The following is a 20044-nucleotide window of genomic DNA, read 5'->3' as shown; positions in this document are numbered from 1 at the left end:
TCTGCTTTTTAGTGTTAATGATACGGTTTTGTGTGTAGAGACGTTAGGTGTGCATCCTTGGGTTGGGCACATAAAGGTAGCACATTCGTCAATCACTCACTGCGCAGCTCCTGTGTGTGCTTGCCTCCCCCCTCCTCTTGGACAGTTAGTCTGCCTTGTGGTAGATTTGCGGCTCTGGGATTTTACCTTCAACTGATATGTGCCCTGTTGGGAAGGACTTCTAAATCCAAATTAGTACCGTGTCTGCTTTAAAACTTTACTTAGTCCTCTTCTCTGGCAGTGCGACAGTAGGACAGCCAGTAGGCTATTTGGCTGTTTATGGCTGGTGGTTCTACTTCTCCTCCTCTATTGCTGCTACTTCCTCTTCTCCTCTTCCTCTTCCCCTCCTCCTCTAATTGTTCTTTTTCTTCTTCTCCTCCTCTTTATCTTCTTCTTTCTGGATATATCACAGGAAATGTGTTGAGTCATTTAACCCTCCAGATGCCTGTTTGTTTATCACAGCTGGGTATGTTCCGTGTTGATTGGCAAGTCGGGGGTCAGTGCTGTGCGGTCAGGGGATGGCAGAGATGACGTGAGGGAGCCTTGTTTGAAATTCAGAAACCTTGTGCAGTAGTATGAAGATTTGATAAAGAAATGTCAGTGAAATAATATATCTGTCTTTGTAGATTATGAAAAATGTTTTAAACTTTAAGAAAAAATACATTTATTTTGAAACCAGGCCTTTCTGTCTCACTTGGCTGGCCTTGAACTCTTGGTCTCAGGTAGTCCTTCCTCAGTCTCTGGCATAGGTGGCCTGTAACCATGGACTAGCTTGCCAGGCCAAAGTAATTCTCCAAGTTCTAAAACTTACAAGAGATTAAAAACAAGCTAGTTATTCTCCAGTGTTGGTAGAAATGAAAATGTTACTTACATTGTTAAAAACCAGATTGATAACAAGAGATCAATTATTAACAAGCAAAAAGACAGTTTCTTTGGGGCTGGATCAATGACCCAGCAACTAAGAACACTGCCTGCTCTTCCAGAGGACCCAGGTTCAAGTCCCAGCACCGACTCTGCAGCTCACAACTGTCTGTGGCTCCAGTTTCAGGGAGTTAGGCGCTCTCTTTTAACCTTGTCAGACACCAAGTGTGAAGTGGTGTATCGACATGTGTGGAGGCAATAAAATAAAATAAAAATGTAAAGCTGCAATTCCCAAGCCGGACATACAGATTGCTAGCACACACAGAAGAGCATTGGAAGGCTGGAGCAGGACCGTCCCAAGTTTTGATGCTCCGTGGACTTTCTGCAAGTTTAAGGCTTGACCTGCATGATGAGACCCTGCCCTCCAAAACAGAAGAAAAGGGGATTTCATTTCCTTAATAAATCACAGGAAAACATCCTTCTCTTAGGAGTTTTTAGGACTGCAGGATGTTATAATGCTCTTGGTGAAGGGTTGCTGAGGCAAACATGGCCGACCTGCGGGTATTGGGAGCTGATATCCAAGAAAGCAGCTTGAAGAGATATGGTATTCAAGGAAATTAGAATAAGAAGCAAAAATTCACACAAAAGTCATCACCATGCAGGTGATTCTTGTCTGAGAATTTTCCTAAATATAAAAAAAAACCCTGGAAGCAATCTGAAAATTAAGTTATAGTAGTGATATTTGAAACTATGAGTTTTGGAAACTGTATCTGTACAATGCAATGTTAGAAACATTTTTGTTTGTATTTATAAAGCTTACCTTGTGTGGTGGTTTTGATGGTGGTAGGGTTAGAGCAAGAGGGCATTCTGATTTATTGGAAAGATGAGCAGTTTAGACCAGGAGTATATATAGTAAGACGCTGAGGGGAGCCTTGTACTGTAGCAGTCGGGCCTGTGTGGTTCAGCTTCCCTTCAGTGTTAATGGGCTTCTGTAGTCAGAAAGCCAGTGACTGTTGTTTACTTAAATGAAGTAATAATTTGAAGCTCTTCTATAGAAGGAAGTCTTTATTTCTGTGATACTGTACGAGATGCAGATTGCTTATTAAAGGAGGGAGCTTTGTTTAGTTCACACTTGGGAGGCTCAGGGGCATAGCTCAGTTCCTGGCTGTGTAGTGTGGTTTGTAGAGTGGCAGAAGCATGATCAGAGGCAAGTGGGCACATCCCAAGCTGGCATGAGGGAGACAGGAGAAGCCAGCACCCGTCCTACACAGGGTCTTACTGTGTAGCATTGGGTGATATGAAACTTACTATATAGAACAGGCTGACCTTGGATGCACAGAGATGGGTCAGGGCGACTCTGCTGGCTTGAGGAGAAAAATACAGCAAGTTAAAAAAACATCCAGGTGATCGCAGGAGAGCTGCCAAGGTATTTCAGTAGAACTACCTTATGGTTCTAGTGATGTAAGTATCTCCTACTAAGCCCTCCCTCTTAAATCCCACAGTGCTTCTCAGTGCCCCAAGCCTGGGTGTCAAACCTCTAATCACAATGGACCCTCAAGTCGTAGTGTAGCTATATACATAGCTCTTCATAGGACTTCACAGTAAAACAGAACAAAACTATACACACATACATGTCTGTGTTTATCTGTGTATTTATATGTATGTGTATATATTAGACAGGTTCAGTGGGTAATGACGGTGCTTGCTGTCTAAGCATGAGGATCTAAGCTTGGGTACAGCACCCTTGTTAAAGCTGGCTTTGGCAGTTATGTCTGTAACTCAAGTACTGGGACTAGATTTGGGCAGAGATGGGAGGATCCTGAGGCTCACTGGTCAGCCAATCTATCCATACAAGAGAGCTCCAGGGTCAGTGACCTTTAGTCCCAGTACTCCGTGATGTTGAGGCCATCCTAATCTACATAATGACCACCCAGGGCCCTACCCCAACAAACAAACAAAAATAGAGAGTAATAGAAGAAAACATGTGATGTTGACCTTTGACCCCATTCTTGTACACATGGGCAGGCACAACTGCCAACATATATACATAACTCCCATGTGTGCAACACACACACACACACACACACACACACATACACACACCATGGATAAAATACTAAGTGGCTTTGTTGTTTCCACTTTTAAATACCAAGCCATTTGATATTGAGCAGTAGGAGATCGGCATTTAGTATTCTCAGATACTGGACATTCAGATGTTGGAATGCTCACATGTCTGTGTTTACAGCACTGCTACTGAATTTGAATGTGCATGTGAACTCTCTGAGGGTCATTTTTAGAAGCAGATTCAGGGGGGGAATGTCTGAAGAGGGGCCTGAGAATGGCAAACACACTGTGACAAGGGTTTGAGGAGCCCTTTATAGTTTGCTCTCTAGCTATGAACTCAGTTCTTCCACTTAGGAAATGCATGACTGTTAGAGCTCTCAGTTGCACTCACTGTGCTTGTTGCCCCTCAGAAGTTAGCTGTTGAAGTCACCCCTGCTAGCAGTGTGTTAAAATTCCTTCCCCAGGAAAGACAAAAGGCAGTCTACCCTTCTTCCCAAGGTCTCGGGGGAAAGATTCCGTCCAGGTTCACTGGGGAACTGATGAGCTAGCTGCTTGGGCTTCCTTATAGAGCCTAGGTGAGGGGTGTTATCCAGCAGGGCGCAGGCCTTGCCTGTAGCTCCACAAATGGACACCTTGCCAATCTTTCCCAGACTCTGTATATGGCCACACAATAGGAATAGCTTCGTAGTCAGGAGAGAATCTCCGACACTGCATCTCTATGCTAGTAAGGCTTAAGCCACTGACCAGCCCATCCAGGAAGATCTTTGCAAAGGGACACAGAAGGACTCCCCAAGATAGCAGTTGCTCGTCTTAAGAGGACAGCCACTCACGACAAGTAGTTACTTAATACATGAAAACAACCTGTGACAATTAGTGGGTAGAATTGAAGAACAAATATTATACTTTAGTAAAGCAGCTGGAATGAGCCTCTGTGTATCAGTTGTGTGTGTGTGTGTGTGTGTGTGTGTGTGTTTGACAAGCCCCTAAAACCAATTACTTATATAAACTAACATCAGAACTTAGCCTGTGATATCCCATATCACTCTGAGTTGAGTGTGGCTAAAGCATGGGCAATGGACTTCTCTTAGTAGAGTAACACGTAATTAATACCAAGGTAATTTCAGTGATGGCTTTTCAACAGCTGCCTAATAGTTTAGAATGCTTTAAAATACTTCTATTTTGTTGTCCTCTTTACACTTTAATTTGTGTGTGTGCACATGTGTGCCCCAGAATAGCATGTGTTTATACTCTTTATCAGTGACAGCACAGAAAGATGGCTTTCTTTTGAAAATATTTTTCTTGGTTCTCTAGAATTTCATACATGTATACACTGAAATTTGATCATACCTACTCCCATTTCTTCCTTCCAGTTCCCTAATCTACCCCCTTCATGTTCTTGCCTTTTTCCTTTTTATAACCCACCCATGACTTTCTTTTGAAATAAGATATTGAGAGCAGATGTTACAGTCCTGCCACGTTGACTAAATACAAGTCTCAGGATGTTCCCACGGTGCCTGATGCTTGGAAGTTTTATGACCCCTGTTGTAGTTTAGCCTGAATCAGGGGCATGCGTACACACAGTGCAGTGATGTGGCTGTGAGTCCAGTCTGCATGGCTACGAACTGCCTCCTCCTCGTGTGTTCTGGGCCCACCTTTATGTCTATGTTTGCTGCTTTCTTAGCATCGTCTCTCCCCTCTTCTGGTCTACCTTTACTCCCTAAGCAGCAGATCTGAACCCTGTAGACCAATGGCTCTCAGCTTTCCTAATGCTGCAACCCTTTCTTTCATACAGCTCTAGCGTGTGGTGACTCCAACTATGAAATTATTTCTGCTACTACCTCATAACTATAATTTTGGTACTGCTGTGAATCATAATGTAAATATCTGATATGCAACCCCTCTGAGGGGATCAGGTTGCGACCCACAGGTTGAAAACTTCTGCCTTAGACTCTTAATGCTGAGACATCCAAACTATTCCTCCTTGAGTTAAAATGACCACCGTTCTTCAGCAGAAATTAAGGCAGCGTACAAAGGCCTATTCACTCATTTGTTTTTAAACTATGTTGCATGTCGATGTAAATAACATTTCATGAGAAATAACTAGTTTCCAATCTTCTCCATTGTTCGAGAGTCATTCTAACATGTGACTTAACGGGCAGCCCCGGGACTTCCTGTCTGCTCTAGCATCCTGTTGTAACGCTGTGCACCATTCAGCCCCTGGGAAACCGCTGGATGCTCTGCAGAGATGTGTAAAGGGGCTTGCTTTGACTGTGTTGTTAGGAAAGCCCTTTGCAGCGTAGACTCCTCAGAAAGGCCTCCCGTCGCCCGGCATTTTCCTTCTTCCTGACTGGCCTCAGCTCCGAAGGGCATGCTTCTTAGGGGCAGTTTGCCCAGGGCCTGATTTGGAGCACTCTGCCCCATCTCTCACTTGTTCTGATTATGCCTCTGCCTAGCTGGGCATAAGTTCTCCAGCTGGCTGTGCACTCTGGTTTCCTCCAAGACGCCCGCAGTTTATCCTGGTTTGTCTACCGAAGGCCTTGTCTCCCCTCCTCAGTTTACAGACAGGTGATTCACTAATGGGATGGAGTCTGCACAGTGTTTGTTTCTCAAAAAGTGTTCAAATCTGTCATTCTTTTCTGTTAGCGAACAGTGATAGCAAAACAAATGAACAAACAATGATATGTTAATGACAGATGTAAAGTGATTACTTAAAAATGAAAGCTTATTTTTTATTGTGATACTCAGCTTTAAGTTTTGTTTTAAAAGAAATGTCTATAGTACTGTCTTCTTTCTTTCTTTCTTTCTTTCTTTCTTTCTTTCTTTCTTTCTTTCTTTCTTTCTTTCTTCCTTCCTTCCTTCCTTCCTTCCTTCCTTCCTTTCTTNTCCTTTCTTTCTTTCTTTCTTTCTTTCTTTCTTTCTTTCTTTCTTTCTTTCTTTCTTTCTTTCTTTCTTTCTTTCTTTCTTTTTTTGTTTTTTTTTGAGACAGGATTTCTCTGTGTAGCTGTCCTGGAACTCACTCTGTAGACCAGGCTGGCCTCGAACTCAGAAATCCGCCTGCCTCTGCCTTCCAAGTGCTGGGATTACTGCCCGGCTTACTTTTTTCTTTTAGTGAAGTAATTACTATTTTTAAAACTAGAATTAGATATATATATATTATGTTTTATAGTATAGTATCCCACCAAGAGCCAGTCTGATGTTTAGTACATAATATTACAAGAACTTTTTGACACTGTAATAAAATGCTCGAGGCAAACAACTTAAAGGGAGGGAAGGTTAATTTCCAAGATTTCAGCACATCCATTTGCCTTGGGCTCACACTGGCATGTTATTCCACTGTGGGCGCCTGCGTTGGAGGAGGCCTGTTTACCTAACTGTAGTCAGGAAGCAGAAAGTGAGGTCTGTTACAATCAGAATCTGACACACCCTGGTGACCTAACTTCCTCTCATTGGGCCCCACTTTCTAGAGTTTCCATCACCTGTGGGAGCACAGATTGCTATCCAGGCCCTTAGTGCTCACCCTTTGGGGGACACTCAATGTGCAAACTGATTTTTATGGTGCTTTGCCATTTGAACAAGTTTGAAAATACTCGCATGATGCAAACTGGAAAGAAATGTGTAGGGTGAAATGGATATCTTTTGTCATAGCTAGGGTTACTATTGATAACGAAACACCATGACCACAGCAACTTGGAGAGAAAGGCTTTATTTCACTCAGTTCTTCTAGCAGTTCGTCATCAAAAGCAGTGAGGGCAGGAACTCAAGCAGGGCAGGAAGATGGAGTCAAGAGCTAGTGCAAAGGCCATGGAGGGGTGCTGCTCACTGGTTTGCTCATGGTGACTTGTTCCAGCCCACTTTCTTACAGAACCCCAGACCAAGCCCAGGATGGGCCCCATCAATCAATCACTCATTAAGAAAATGCCTTGTAGCTGGATCCTATGGAGGCATTTTCTCAATTGTGGTTCCCTCCTTTTAGATGACTCCATCTGTGTCAAGTGACATAAAACTAGCCAGGACATCTTTGTACAGCATAAAATTCTCCGCATCTCAGATATGGGGAGGGAGACAAAGGTATGAGGGAGAGGCCCTTTCAGTAACCTTTCTGGATTAGCATCTGATACATCTGATTTCTTTTAGATTCCCCTTTGTGTTTTCTCATGCTTCTGGCAGAGAGCTTGACTCTGGAACATATAAAGAATGAGTCAGAGAATCAAGGACAGAGTATCAGTCTATTTATCAGGTAGCAAATCTGATGATGTGTGTCTCTACCTTGTCTGTTAGCTTGTGTTGCTTCATATGCTATAGATGTAGGTATCCATGTGTCAGGGTGTGTTGAGTATAATGGAGAAGCTAGCAAAGTCACTATACTAGCCAGCTTTCCCCTCACTGCATAGTTTAATCCTACTAGTCTGCGGAGGCTTGATTAGAATGGCCCCCAGAGGCTTATATCATTGAATGCTTAGTCACCAGGGAGTGGTAGTATTTGAAAGGATTAGAAGGGTTAGGAGGTGTGGCTTTGTTGGAGGAAGTGTGTCACTGAGAGTGGACTTGAAGGTTTCAAAGGCCCATGCCAAACCTCGTGTCTCTCTCTCAGCCTTCGGTCAGGATGTAGCTCTTGGCTTCTACTCCAGCGCCATGTGTGCTACCATGCTCCCCACCATGATGGTAATGGAATAAACCTCCGAAACTGTGAGTCCCCAGTTAAGTGTTTCTTTTATAAGAATCACCTTGGTCGTGTTGTCTGTTCATAGCAGTAGAACACTGACTAGCACACAATTCAATGGAGGAGGAAGTTTTCATGTACTTTGATGACTGACCTGTTGTTAGAGACCATCTTATTCTATACGTTTTTGAAGAAGAATAACCCAGAGCTGTCTTTTCTTGATGTAAACAACCTAAGGGAAGAAAGAAATACTTGGCTGGTGGTTCACTCTGTGGCCACGTGACTCCTGCTTCTGGCCCTGATGAGGTAGAATCTGGCAGTATGTTGTGGTGAAGGGAAGATGCTCATCTCATGAACAGCAGGCAGAGACGAGGTTTACACTTCAAGGCACATTTCCAGTTGACTTCTGCCCTCCAGCCCAGCTTCACCTCCTAACATCCCATCCGACTGAGCTAACCAGAGCATCCTCATGATCGGTCACCCTCAGTAGTGCCATCAACTGGGACCAAAACTACAACGTAGATGCCGTTTTTGGGACACACTTCGTATCCAACTCAAACAATCTCAAAGTGCACTGTTGGACAGAGCCACAGACTGTGCAGGAGAACTGTAGATCTTCCTGATAAATAATACCTGCATTTCTTTTCTAAAGGGGGATTAGCACAGGAGAGAAGGCAAGTGAGTACAGATGTGGCTGGCTGGGGGCCAGCCCTCTGAAGCCAGCTTGCACAGACAAAACCCGTCAATTCCTAAGGCATAGGAAGCCCCAGTGTACCTCATGTCAGAGCTGTTGTGAGACTGTTGTCTTGTGTTTCTTTTGAAGAACCTGCCCTTACACAGGGCCAGGTCTCTGACCCACAGAACCTTGAAAGAAAATTCCTTTGCCAAAAAGGAGTTGAGAGTTGCTTCAAGTGACTTGACATGTGGTGTTGACTTACAGGCTTTCCAGGGGCAGGGTGGGGCGGGGCGGGGTGGGGTGGGGTGTCTTTGCAGTTGGTCTCATTTCCCTGTGGACTTCACAGGTCAGGGTGAGGTGTCTTGGAAATCTTTGGGCTCTGGCATGTTTCACTGCAGATATTTGAGGGCCCGGTCAGTGTGCTGATAATACTTGAAATGTGTCATTGAGACACTTTTAAACACTAGCTAAAAAGGGAAAAAAATGCTCACGGAAGCTCAAGGTTCAGTTTCTGGGATGCCAAGCTATCGCTTCTTCCCTGGTGCCATGCTAAGGGGGAGGTGGAAGCAGAAGGCTGGAATGTGCTGCTCTGACACCCAGAGTGGTGCGCGTTGAGACAGGCACGGTGCTGAAAGAGTTGCTTGAGGACCTGAAGCTCAGCTCCTCTTTTCTGTCTGCTTATCACCTTCAGATCATAACCAGAATATCTGCATTGTTCAGGGGATTTGACTTTAACAAACCTCGTCTATACTTTCTGTCTTAGTAACTATCAAGTTTGGCTTAATGGTTTCCCGAACTTAAGTCATTCAGATGTTGCGTTGTTATTGGTTTTAATACGTCTGTGCTTAAAATGTGAGTGTAAATTGAGAGTGGTCGTTACTTTTCCTAGTTTGGCAGGTCGGATCAGGGCTTGGGTCGCAGCCCTGTTAGAGATGACTGCTGCGTGGGGTCATGTGACTCTCGCCCATCAAGCCTGGGTCCATGGTGCCTGCAAGGCTGTCAGCTGTCAGCTGTGCAGCTTTCTGAGTTCACAGCTTGGGGTAGAGCTGCGGAGCGAGCCTGCCCGGAAGTGGCATGGAACTTAGGTAGAGCCAAGCTGGCTCCAAACCAGGTTGTTTTTCTCCTCAAGACTGTTTCTAGGAGATCATTTCATTTTATAAGATTTCTCGAACACTATAACATGGCCCTCATTGAGTTTTCCCCAATTTACTTTTAAGTGGTGGGTGCATGGTGGAGAGAGGCTCGTAAATTTTAATTTTAGATATGCTGGGCCATCATAAAATCATAATGAATATCACATGTTAACAGTGGACTGTATCCTGACTACATGGATGTAACTGAGGTACAATAAATGTCTCCCCATCCCCTGTGTGTGAGTGTGTGTGTCTGAGATGATGTATATTGATACTCTACTTAATTTATATGTTGTTCCAAATGTTGAACAAACTAATATTAAGAAGAAAAGGGTTTCTCGGGGCAGGTGAGATGGCTCAGCAGGTAAGAGCACTGACTGCTCTTCTGAAGGTTCTGAGTTCAAATCCCAGCAACCACATGGTGGCTCATAACCACCCATAATCTGACGCCCTCTTCTGGTGTGTCTGAAGACAGCTACAGTGTACTTGCTCATAATAATAAATAAATAAAAATCTTAAAAAAAAAGAAAAGAAAAGAAAAGGGTTTCTCACAAATTTTTTTTACTTTTGTATTGGGTTATAAAGTAAAAGTATATGCATTAAACAAAAGAATGCTCAAGATCAGATAGTGTAAAATGACGGCATTGGGGGCTGGAGCCATGGCTGAGTGGCTAAGAGTGTTGGCTGCTGCTGTTTCAGGGTACTTGGGTTTGAGGCACAGCATCCAATGAAAAGTTACTGCATCTACAGATTCAGCTATAACTTCCACATGATAACTTACTGCCATCTACAGACTCAGCTATAGCTGATGTCCTCTTATGGCCTATAGGGTCGCGTGTGTGTGTACACATGTGCATGAACACACACACATTATTAAAAATTATGAAATTAGAATATGTACAATATTTGCCATCATAATTCCTGGGCTCATATGTACAACTCTTGTGTCTGGAAAACAGTGTATCCTTGAAGTCACCCTCCACCTCTGTCTCCTAGTCTTTCTGCGTCCTCTTCCCAGATGAAAGCTCTCATTGGCTCGTGCCTGCTATGTGACTTTCTTCCTATAACGCCTAGTCACATACCATCACAAGACGCTGTACCCTCCAAGGCAAAGGCTGCAGGCCACAGAGCAGGGAAACCCCAGCAGAGTATGTCAGAGACCTTGAGAAATAGGAGACAATTATTTCTAAAGAGTTACTGTTACATTAACATTGCATGAACAGTCAAAAGGAAGACAACTTTTTTTCACTATCTTGAAAACCTTCTTTAAGCCTTTTCTATTTTGCTGCCTTTATCTGGGAAAGTAATGTTCATATTTTTGTTTCATGAATGTAAATCATTTTGTGGTCAAACATAGAAGAAAGCTGTTGTTGACATGATTCTAATTATTGCATGTCATCTATAAAGTAGAAGTAAATTGGCATCACTAAACCAAGCTTTATGTTAGTGTGCGTGTGCCGTGCTCGCCAGCCTTGCAGCTTCAGTGATTTGTGTGCTTCTGTGTTGGAGACATACTCTCTGTGTCACCTTAGCTCAGGCTGGCTCCTCATTCAGGATCCTCTTGCCTCAGCCTCCCAAGCCCTAATATTACAGCTGAGTCACTTCAAATTATTATTATTATTTTTTTTTTTTNACTCACTTTGTAGACCAGGCTGGCCTCGAACTCAGAAATCCGCCTGCCTCTGCCTCCCGAGTGCTGGGATTAAAGGCGTGCGCCACCACGCCCGGCTCGAATTATTTAATTAAGGAAAAAGTTCCCATATAGGTCTTAATTCCTGATGGAGTGAAGTTGACAACCAAGAATAGCATCTCAGGTAGGACTTAGGATTCAGAGACACCCGACACAGGGAGAGTGATGAAGGCCCTGGGCCTGGTCTGCTCTACACTCTGTAGAGGGGAGCAGCATGCACATTTTATCCCAGGCTAGCTGTGAGGGTGAGGGAAGGATCTGAGAGCTTTAAGGATCCAGGAATGGTGTGCAGGCGTTAGCTGGAAGGAAGCGGCAGGTACTCACAGAGGACACGTGCTCATCTGGGTGTTGGCACATGCTGTAGGCCGTAGGAGGCAGAGGCATGGAACATGATGACTTTGAGATGAGCCCAGGGGACACTACAAGACTGCCTTTCACTCACAGAAACAAGCCAAAGACGGCCTTTCCACCAAGACTGAATGTTAAGGCAGACCGCAGCCAGTTCTTGTAGGTGCCAGCAGGCGTGAGAGAATGTCTCAAACACTGAATGGGTACTTACGAGGAAACGAGTCTGGGGACCATCAGAGACTGGGGATGGGCACCACTCATTTATTTACTTGTTATAATTTCATATCGTCCATTGAGACGGCACTGAACCAGACGGAGGGGTGAGTCACAAGAATCCTTATCTGCAAACTAGTGGCAATGTTGGTATGCCATGTTAGATATTTAATAGTAAAAATGTAAGATAGTATACGCAGTACATCTACTGAAATATTGGCAGATTTCGGTTGTATATTTTCTGTAGCAGATGTGACAGTGCTCTTCACATTATAGTGAGTGGAAAGCTTCCGTTGCCTAAGCTGCCTTTGTAGTCACTGCTTAGAAATAGCATCTATAGTGTGACCTTAGTCTAAACTGTGAAAAGGTAAAGGTGCCATGCACTTGACAGTGACTTCCAAATACACCAAAGATGTTTGCTGTTTCAGCTACCAGGCTTGGAAAGAGTTCTGCTTCTGTGTGATTGTGTTTGAGCACTGCTACAGAACAGACCTAGAGCCTGTGCCTAGATCCTCTTTGACTTTCCTGTCTGCTGTTGCTGCCACTGCCTCCACCACCGTGTGTGTGTGTGTGTGTGTGTGTGTGTGTGTGTGTGTGTGTGCGCACGTGGTGTGTCAGCAGTACTCAGATCTGACCAAACAGACTCTGAGCTGTGCCGTAGAGTCCAAACTCCTTTTAGGAAATTGGTCTGTCTGCAAGCACCCTGGTGTTGGGCGGCATCTGACAGCAGTGTCAGCCACTGTAGAAATGTAGGACATATAGAAAAGTAAAGCAAAGAAAGGGACAGCATCTGAGTACTTGTCACTGTGAGGCTTTAAACCTTGTATTTTCAAAATTAAAAAGTAATGTCCAAGTTTGATGTCTGGATGGTGTGGTAGACCGAAATCAGGTTTGCATGAGATTCCTCAGGCTCTGCTTTCAAGTCCCCTTCAGCCTGGGACAGCCTGGGAAGCGTTACCAAGCCACCGGCCAGAGAGCACTAAGGATACTGCTTACATAGTACCGCTGGTGACTTCTTCTATTTCTTGAACATGCTAGCATTTACAGTGCTCAAAGTAGCACAAAGCTTATTTCTGAGGTGGCTCCTTTCAATGTGATTATTAATAAAATCCAGAAAGCTTTGAAAGCCTATAAGGCCTAGAGAACTTCTTTATCTTGAATTTTTTCAGGGACCCTGTCTTAACCAACAAAGTGATTTCTCTTCACTTAATTATATTATTGGAACACTTTACCTATTTCTACTGTATGTTGTCACTAGAGAATCAAAATTCTCATGCTGTTAAGTGTGGTTGCTGGTAAATGCAAGTCAAATAATTCTAGACTGATGATATTGACTATTTTGATGGAGATTTTATTACTGCTATATCTAAAATTAAAAGAGTTATCATACTCCATTTTAAAATAAGTTGGAACTTAAAAACAAGAATAGACTGGGTCGTGAGACAGTAGGTGTTTTGTCAGGTTAACATTTTATTTTACAAATAGTTAAATAACTTAAAAGCTTTTTGTTTCCTTAAATCTGAGTTCTAAATCACAGTGGTCTGAAGAGCATGTTAGTGATGCTTGGACTGGAAATGCCCATGTGGCCAGGAGAGTGTCACAGTAGATTGGTCTGCACAGCTGTGCAGTGATGTCAGTTACACAGAGCACAGTCACAGAGTCCTGGAACGAGCCTTATTGCCACACAGCCATCCGCTCTGCCCTGGAAATGGCTAATTAAAGACCAGCGTGAGAGGCTGGCTGTGTTCTCCTCAGCATCACTCGCTGTCCTCTCCCTGAACGATGTTTAGTCATGAGTATATGTTGGACAATTTCTGAGAACATTTAGACTTTTTGTTGCGACTCCTTCATATTTGTGATTTATGCTTACATTGTCTCTATACTAGCATTTCTGTGTTACTACTAAATTGAGTGTCCATTAAACTCCACTGCATTTTACAAGACTCTTCTGGTGCACGTTACTAGACTTATAGAATTGAATTAGTTTGCTCTGTATGAAAGCTTCTTTTATCATGAATAAATTTCATTTAATCCGTGGGACTGTTAGTTTTAGATAACTTGTGTGATTACATTCATACCGGTACTAGGATATAAATAAGTATTTAAAACTAAGCACTAATGAAAATACAGATGTAGAATATATTCACATAACTTGAGAATTTAAAAAAACGATCTGATTCAAAAGGCGGGTAAAATGTTCCCATTGCCTACATGTCACCATCCAGTCACTTGTGGAAACGGGCTGTGGGCACTTTTGTCTTGTGCAGCTTTTGGACGCTTGCGTGTACGTGCACTGTACGAAGCCCCACAGACAGCAGGACTTGTATAGTGTACCGTACGCAGCCCCGCAGACAGCAGGACTCGAGGCCTTGCTCTTACTTTGCTCTCAGGTGCTTCACTTTCTTTGTATTATACCTGGAGAGATTATTAAGCAGTGACTTATAATTAAAGCGATGGCTTTTCTAAAGTCTGCAGTATCTGATATAACAGATCTGTGCAGCATAAATGTGGCATCTTTGTTAGACCCTTAACTCTTCAACACTCCAAAGTGGCTACTGCACCTTGAGAGGACTCCAAAAAGTAGATTGACTACATGCCCATTTCCACTCTTGCAAAAGTCAGTGTGATTTTTGGTGGCGGGGGACGACTCCTCCATTTTTCTTGTGTAAACAATTTAATTGCTAAGTAGGGTGCAAACCACCGCATGCTTGCAGTTAAGGTTAGTTGGGGTTGGCCTTTGTCTTCTATAGCACTCAGCACAGACGTGTTAGCAACTGAGTGAAATGGAAACTTTGGGTTCTTTGGGAAGTCAGTGTGTTGGATGGTGTATTGCTGGGGCAAACACAGGAAACAGTGTTGTCCTGAAGTGCACACAGATGAAAGGCTGAGGCAGACAAGACTGAGGCAGATTTGGGAAGAAACAGTTTGCTGCAGCAGACACAGGAGAGAGGGTGCTCTGCTAAAGCAAGCGCGTGAAAGGACTCGTGGTGAGGGAGTCTCTGCTAACAACACATATGTATTGGTCTGCCTTACATTGCATAGTTGAGCTGCATTTGTCTGGACTCCATGAGAAACGCACCAAAAGAACTTCTGGTGGTGTGCTGTAGTTTCTTGACGCTTCCACAGACTCTGGGTGATTGGCAGAGTGACATCAGCTGAGACAGACACACATGCTGAGGCAAGGCACATGGAGGATGTGTGATGCTTGGAGGTTATAAATAGAACTCGATGGACAGTGATGGAGGCTGAGCTAGGCTTGTTTATAGAGCTAGCTGTGCAATGCTGTTGGTCTCGCATCTTCTCTGATCTCTGTTTCACTGAGAGAGGCACAGAAGAAAACTTCTCCTGGCATGCCTCCTGAACTGTACTTCTGGTATATCCGTAAAGTGTTTATGAGTGGATGGAGCTGCCACTGCTGACCTGTGAACTGAACTGCTAACTTCCAGACAACACAGACGGGGGTTGCTCCAAAGAACCTTTCTAAACAGGTTTAAGATGTAAGTTTTCAGAAGGAACTTTTAAAAACTAAAAACTTTTAGGCAGACTTGTGTAAATGCTCAGGTGAACTTTTCAACTTCCAGAATCCAGAAATAAACATATATATTACTATATGCCTTTAAAACATACCAAAGAGATGTTAATTTTACCCTTTGAAGTTAGGATCAGAAACACCATTCCTATGACTTGTAAAATCTGTACGTTATTGTTAGCGGGACATTTGCTTTCTCTAGTATATCTGCTTCAGAAAGAGGCCGACACAGGCCCTGGGACAGGCCTGCTTCCTGTTTCAGTGCGCTGTGGCTTTCTTTCACTCACTCACTCTCTTGGAAAGGGCATAGGCAGGCTGACGAGATGGTACAGTGGGTAGAGGTGCTTGTCACTAAGTCACGATCCCAGTTCAATCCCCAAGCTCCACATAGTGAAAGTCTCCTGCAGGTTGATTCCTGCAGGTTGTTCTCTCACTCCTGCAGTGTGCACGTCCTGGTGTGTTGATACACACATACATACATCATACACCATACATATACATATATACATACACACATACATACATATATGCACACACATACATATGTGCATGCATACAAAATTTTTCTTTAATTAAAAAAAGGAAAAGGCACTCATTTGTCACTGTGGGACCAGTCAGCTCAGATCTAGAAATGTGATGAGCAGCCCTATAAAACTCAATTTTTTAACAGTCTCAAGAGACACAAAGTCATTAAGAACATAGTAACAAAGACTGAGTTCATTCATTCACTCCTGAGAAAGCTCCAGTTATCTTGGGTGCTGCTTCTAAGTTGGTTTTCCCAGTTGTCTACAGTGACTATAGATGTCTTCAGCTTGGCCAATGAGAGGCAGTAGAACTTTAAGAGTGGATTCTAGGGGCAGGTTCATAGTTCATTCTGAACTAAGGGGAATCCTGAAAGGGGATCTAGGCCCTTTCCTTTCTTTTACTCCCTAGCCATAGGGTGAGTGATTTTGTGTTGAACCACAGGCCCAAAAGCAGTGGGACCAGTTGACCTATCGAACCTTGAAACCCTTGCCAAATAAGTCCATTCTCTTTGTATTCTTGGTCTCTGCTTGGTTTCTCAGATATTTGTTATAAGGACAGGAAGCTAATGCCATTGATTAAATCATCCCATGTATTGTTAAAATGATGAACACCTAACACAGAAAGACAATTACTTCCAATACTTAACAATTCTCTAATTTTTTAAAAGATTTGTTGTCTGTAAATGTGTGTGTCTGCATTTGTATATGTACCATGTACTAGTTAGTGTGTGTGTATGTGCATGCATGTGTATATTTGCATGTTTGTGTATCTGCATGTGTTGTCTGCATTTTTGTACATATCCAGTGTGTGTGCGCATGTATGCGTGCGTGTGTGCATAGTGCATGTGTCTATACATGTACATGAGCCAGAATATGTGTAGGTCTGAGGGACTGTCAGTAACTTGTTATCTCCTTCTTCCTGGAGTTTCAGAGGTCCAAGCTGGGCCTTCTGGCTTGCTAAGCCATCTTGATGACCTCCAAAGTTAAAATTCTTCAGTGAAAGTAAGAAGTGTGTTTTAATTCTACATAAGAATAAGGACTACTTTAGAAGTTTGTGGCTTGCACTTCTCCATAGGAGAGGTCTGAGCCTGATTCTTGGTGCTGGTCTGACTCCTAGCAAAGCCAGCAGGGTGTGGATCTGAATTCCAAGGCATCACACTTGGCAGAGGAAGGAGGGAGGATCACATTGCCTGAGGTCCCACAGGGGTGGGAGAGGGGCTGCATCATGTTCCTCGCTGAGGCATCCTGAGGGAATGAGACTGTAGACCACTGAGTGGAGCTCTTAGGGAGCCTTGGACACTGAGATAACTAACAAAGCTCATGCCTTAACTTAGGAACAAAACAGAGCTTGCTAGTTTCATTTCTGTGGCTCCTCAGAGCTATTTTTATATTTTTTATTTCCCTATTGTGTAAGGTACTGGCAATGACAGACCTTTGCAAAGTACGAGTACTGACTAATGCTAATATTGTAGTATGAATCTTTCTTCTGGATGAATTGCTGTTTTGTTTTAAGGCAAAAGTCATCTTGGCAGTACCCTGTTGACAACTTAACTTGGAACTTCAATGCAGTGCCCTACCTAGGAAATATTGTACTTTTCTCGAGATCAGTAACTGTGTAAGGACTGATGAGATGGCTCTGCAGATAAGGTGCTTGCTAGCTAACCTGATACCCGAGTTTGAACTCCAGGACCCCATAGTTGAAGGAGAACCGACTCCCACATATTGTTTTCTGCACCCCATCCACCCACCCACGCAGCTTAAAAATGGTGCAAGCTTGGTTTTTGTTGTTATTGCTTTGTACTCAAAGTGGCTGGGTGCCTCTCTTCTTTGTCATTTCTTCACCAATTCAGTGCCTAAACCAATGCTTTGCTCTGTGCATGTCAGGCCATTTTCATGATAAGATTAAGAAGGTGTGAGGAGTTTAAACACAGGAAAGCGTTTCCTCCCACACTGGCATTAGAAGAACTGCAAACTAGGTTATGTGATTAGGACCTGGAATGTGTTAACAAGGAAACCTGTTTTCTCTCCTGGAGTGGTTAAGATGCCTTCTGCAGGCTCTGCCTGGCCCCAGTCTTTGGTAAGTTACCCCAGCGGGATTGGGACAGCACCTTGTCACAGTCACACTTCCCAACGCTGGAGCTGGAGCTGTCCCTGCTGGGTCCTCAGGAGAAACATAATTCTGCCACTGTGGGTGGCTGTAGGCAGCTAGGCCATGCTGAGGGTTTCAGTATGGAGGCCTGGAGGTGACTTCCAGTGACTGAGGCTACGGCTGCTTCCCTGTGGTGGATGGCACATTGAGATGGGTTTTGTTTCCATATTGTGATTTCGTTTTTCTTTTTGAGATGGGGGTGGGGTATTGCTTTCTCACACAAAGTAGTTTTGAATTCCTGAACTTCACTGATCCTGCTGCCTTAGTCCTCTGAGTAACTAGAGAGACAGGGAGACAGGCCAGCAGTGTGAGTCAGCAGACCCACACCATTTCAGGGTTTTAAGTGGCTCTGCTGAGCGGACTCTGCCCTGCCCTTAAGGATTCAGGGCCCTTTAAACTGTCCAGGGACCAAGCCTGGTTGCCAGTGCAGTCCATTTACATCAGTGTTTGCTTTCAGCCAAACCCGAATTTTAAGTCTGACAACACTGCCCTTCCAGGATATTTTGTGTTTTCTCATAATCTTTAATTCTGACATAAATAAAACCCTTACTCCCTTGCTCATTTATTTATCTTTTTTTATTTCTTATCTAACCTTATTTCTTATCTTTTTATAGCTATCTCACAGAATTTTATCTTATAAACAAATGTCTGAAGCAAGATCGAGGGTGATTTTCACAACTTTGAACTGTTTGAACGTTTGAATTGTTAATGTGTGTGTTTTCAACACCTGAAGCAGCTCCCCCTCGTTCGTGAATACCTACTGCCAGTGTCTTCAGCTTTAGGGTTTGAGTGGCTTCAGACTCTTTCTTTGCCAAAAGCATTATAACGTACAAATGTACAAGAATAAACACTATAAAAGTATAAATAGAAAGAAAGACGAAAGAGGATTTGAGTTTTATATACGCTTCTGTACAATTTCGTTTTATATCAAAGAAGACGATGTGTGTATACTAGTCATGTATGCAGATGGCACAGAGTTCCCTATCGTATCCAACGGTTCGAAGTTGAACTTGCACACTTCTTCGTGCCATGAAGAAGGCAAGTGTAACTCTCCCCATAAACACACACCACCCGCATCCCGCATTCCGGAAGAGTTCAGGTTGTTGGCAGAATCTGCACTCAGTGCACACTGCTTTCATTTATATTCAGCGGAGAGCTTTGTAACAAGCTACAACTGAAACCTTTAAGAGAATGCTCGAATTAGACTAAAGTCACGATATGTTGTTCTTCATTTTAGCAGGAGATTTCCTGCCAAGAACTTCTATTGTAAAAGTATAATATCACATTTTGAAATCCTATATTGCAAACCAGAAATATTTTGGAAGCTGCCCAGAGCTGTTAATATTAAGCTTTGTTTTTAAATCCTTGTGCATCTCAAGATTGTATTCTTAGGTCATCTGTCTGCAGACTTGTTACTTTGTAATGCCTGAAATGCTTTGGAGATATATATATATAAAATAAAATCAGAGGTTTCTCTCCTCTGAAATTTAACACTTTTTCATGACAAGAAAGCTCTCCTTGCAGACAAATGTGGAACTGTAATAAGCTGACCTTGTTATTAACTTTCACATTTTCAAAGGCAGGGCCTGTTTGACTTTTCCCTTTGTTGTTTTGAGAGAAGCTGGCATTGAGCTTTATGTGTAGTGGAGGGTGAGCTTGAACTCCTGAGCCTACTGCCTTCTCCTCCCGATACTCGAGGTTTTAATAGTAGTTCCTTTTGGTTAGGTTAAGGGAGATTAGAGCTGCTGTATAGTCTGCAGAGAATGCCGACCACTCCATCCCTGAGACCCACCGATGCGCGGGCCTTTTCTTCTAAAGTCTACATTCCAGTTTCTGATCTCTTTAAGATGTTCCATAGCTAATCAGTCAATAATAAGTGCATTCCATTCTGGATAACCAAATGCTTCTTGTAATATTGATAAGATATATATGATTTTCTAATTCTTAATCCAGTCAAACAAAGGCTATATGAGCTAAACCCCAAGATTTCCTCCATTCGTTAATTTTTATGATGCTTTATTTACAGAGATGAGATCTGCTACAATAAGATTAGCCAGAGATTGCCGGGCGTGGTGGCGCACGCCTTTAATCCCAGCACTCGGGAGGCAAAGGCAGGCGGATTTCTGAGTTCGAGGCCAGCCTGGTCTACAAAGTGAGT

At 43.3% G+C, this 20044-nt stretch overlaps 1 protein-coding gene across 2 annotated transcripts in view; it reads left to right on the top strand.

The window, feature by feature from the left end:
- Positions 1–20044, top strand: part of Disp1 (dispatched RND transporter family member 1) — a 130125-nt gene that overhangs the window by 45024 nt on the left and 65057 nt on the right. The window lies entirely within an intron of this gene.

This window comes from Mus caroli, chromosome 1 (genome assembly GCF_900094665.2).
Source record: "Mus caroli chromosome 1, CAROLI_EIJ_v1.1, whole genome shotgun sequence".
NCBI classification, from domain to species: Eukaryota; Metazoa; Chordata; class Mammalia; order Rodentia; family Muridae; genus Mus; species Mus caroli.
This window is presented reverse-complemented; position numbering and strand designations above follow the sequence as displayed.